The following is a 3,528-nucleotide window of genomic DNA, read 5'->3' on the forward strand; positions in this document are numbered from 1 at the left end:
CTGAACCCCCATCCCACCTCCCTCCCCATTTCATCCCTCTGCTTCATCCCAGTGCACCAGCCCCGAGCACCCTGTATCATGCATTGAACCTGGACTGGCGATTCATTTCACATATGATAATAGACATGTTTCAATACCATTCTCCCAAATCATCCCACCCTCGCCCTCTCCCACAGAGTCTGAAAGACTGTTCTATACATCTGTGTCTCTTTTGCTGTCTCGCATATAAGGTTATTGTTACCATCTTTCTAAATTCCATATATATGCGTTAGTATACTGTATTGGTATTTTTCTTTCTGGCTTACTTCACTCTGTATAATAAGCTCCAGTTTCATCCACCTCATTAGAACTGATTCAAATGTGTTCTTTTTAATGGCTGAGTAATGTTCCATTGTGTATGTGTACCACAGCTTCCTTATCCATTCGTCTGCTGATGGACATCTAGGTTGCTTCCATGTCCTGGCTATTATAAACAGTGCTGCGATGAACATTGGGGTACACACGTCTCTTTCAATTCTGGTTTCCTCAGTGTGTATGCCCAGCAGTGGGATTGCTGGGTCATATGGCAGTTCTATTCTCAGTTTTTTAAGGCATCTCCACACTCTTCTCCATAGTGGCTGTACTAGTTTGCATTCCCACCAACAGTGTAAGAGGGTTCCCTTTTCTCCACACCCTCTCCAGCATTTATTGCTTGCAGTCTTTTGGATAGCAGCCATTCTGAGGGGCATGAAATGGTACCTCATTGTGGTTTTGATTTGCCTTTCTCTGAAAATGAGTGATGTTGAGCATCTTTTCATGTGTTTGTTAGCCATCTGTATGTCTTCTTTGGAGAAGTGTCTGTTTAATTCTTTGGCTCACTTTTTGATTGGGTCGTTTATTTTTCTGGAATTGAGCTGCAGGAGTTGCTTGTATATTTTTGAGATTAATTCTTTGTCCATTGCTTCGTTTGCTATTATTTTCTTCCATTCTGAAGTCTGTCTTTTCACCTTGCTTATAGTTTCCTTTGTTATGCAGAAGCTTTTAATTTTAATTAGGTCCCATTTATTTATTTTTGCTTTTATTTCCAATATTATGGCAGGTGGGTCATAGAGGATCCTGCTGTGGTTTATGTCGGAGAGTGTTTTGCCTATGTTTTCCTCTAAGAGTTTTATAGTTTCTGGTCTTACGTTTAGATATTTAATCCATTTTGAGTTTATTTTTGTGTATGGTGTTAGAAAGTGTTCTAGTTTCATTCTTTTACAAGTGGTTGACCAGTTTTCCCAGCACCACTTGTTAAAGAGATTGTCTTTTCTCCATTGTATATTCTTGCCTCCTTGGTCAAAGATAAGGTGTCCATAGGTGCATGGATTTATCTCTGGGCTTTCTATTTTGTTCCATTGATCTATATTTCTGTCTTTGTGCCAGTACCATACTTTCTTGATGACTGTGGCTTTGTAGTAGAGCCTGAAGTCAGGCAGGTTGATTCCTCCAGTTCCATTCTTCTTTCTCGAGATTGCTTTGGCTATCCGAGGTTTTTTGTATTTCCATACAAATTGTGAAATTATTTGTTCTAGTTCTCTGAAAAAGACTTTTGGTAGCTTGATAAGGATTGAATCTATAGATTGCTTTGGGTAGTATACTCATTTTCACTATATTGATTCTTCCAATCCATGAACACGGTATATTTCTCCATCTATTTGTGTCCTCTTCGATTTCTTTCACCAGTGTTTTATAGTTTTCTATATATAGATATTTTGTTTCTTTAGGTAGATATATTCCTAAGTATTTTATTCTTTTCATTGCAATGGTGAATGGAATTGTTTCCTTCATTTCTCTTTCTGTTTTCTCATTGTTAGTGTATAAGAATGTAAGGGATTTCTGTGTGTTAATTTTATATCCTGCAACTTTACTATATTCATTGATTAGCCCTAGTAATTTTCTGGTGGAGTCTTTAGGGTTTTCTATGTAGAGGATCATGTCATCTGCAAACAGTGAGAGTTTTACTTCTTCTTTTCCAATCTGGATTCCTTTTATTTCTTTTTCTGCTCTGATTGCTGCAGCCAAAACTTCCAAAACTATGTTGAATAGTAGTGGTGAGAGTGGGCACCCTTGTCTTGTTCCTGACTTTAGAGGAAATGCTTTCAATTTTTCACCATTGAGGATAATATTTGCCATGGGTTTGTCATATATAGCTTTTATTATGTTGAAGTATGTTCCTTCTACTCCTGCTTTATGGAGGGTTTTTATCATAAATGGATGTTGAATTTTGTCAAAGGCTTTTTCTGCATCTATTGAGATAATCATATGGTTTTTATTTTTTAATTTGTTAATATGGTGTATTACATTGATTGATTTGTGGATATTGAAGAATCCTTGCATCCCTGGGATAAAGCCCACTTGGTCATGATGTATCATCTTTTTAATATGTTGTTGGATTCTGTTTGCTAGAATTTTGTTAAGGATTTTTGCATCTATGTTCATCAGTGGTATTGGCCTGTAGTTTTCTTTTTTTGTGCCATCTTTGTCAGTTTTTGGTATTAGGGTGATGGTGGCATCATAGAATGAGTTTGGAAATTTACCTTCCTCTGCAATTTTCTGGAAGAGTTTGAGTAGGATAGGTGTTAGCTCTTCTCTAAATTTTTGGTAGAATTCAGCTATGAAGCCATCTGGTCCTGGGCTTTTGTTTGCTGGAAGATTTCTGATTACAGTTTCAATTTCAGTACTTGTGATAGGTCTGTTAAGATTTTCTATTTCTTCCCGGTTCAGTTTTGGAAAGTTGTAGTTTTCTAAGAATTTGTCCATTTCTTCCAAGTTGTCCATTTTATTGGCATATTGTTGCTTGATAGTAGTCTCTTATGATCCTTTGTATTTCTGTGTTGTCTGTTGTGATCTCTCCATTTTCATTTCTAATTTTGTTGATCTGATTTTTCTCCCCTTGTTTCTTGATGAGTCTGGCTAATGGTTTGTCAATTTTATTTATCTTCTCAAAGAACCAGCTTTTGGCTTGTTGATTTTTGCTATGGTCTCTTTTGTTTCTTTTGCATTTATTTCTGCCATAATTTTTAAGATTTCTTTCCTTCTACTAACCCTGGGGTTCTTCCTTTCTTCCTTTTCTAGTTGCTTTAGGTGTAGAGTTAGGTTATTTATTTGACTTTTTTCTTGTTTCTTGAGGTGAGCCTGTATTGCTATGAACCTTCCCCTTAGCATTGCTTTTACAGTGTCCCATAGGTTTTGGGTTGTTGTGTTTTCATTTTCATTCGTTTCTATGCATATTTTGATTTCTCTTTTGACTTCTTCTGTGATTTGTTTGTTGTTTAGCAGCGTTTTGTTCAGCCTCCATATGTTGGAATTTTTAATAGTTTTTCTCCTGTAATTGACATCTAATCTTACTGCATTGTGGTCAGAAAAGATGCTTGGAATGATTTCAATTTTTTTGAATTTACCAAGGCTAGATTTATGGCCCAGGATGTGATCTCTCCTTGAGAAGGTTCCGTGTACGCTTGAGAAACAGGTGAAATTCATTCTTTTGGGGTGAAATGTCCTATAGAT

The sequence above is a fragment of the Giraffa tippelskirchi genome, chromosome 1 (genome assembly GCF_054371585.1).
Source record: "Giraffa tippelskirchi isolate mGirTip1 chromosome 1, T2T-mGirTip1v1.2.pri, whole genome shotgun sequence".
Classification (NCBI taxonomy): Eukaryota; Metazoa; Chordata; class Mammalia; order Artiodactyla; family Giraffidae; genus Giraffa; species Giraffa tippelskirchi.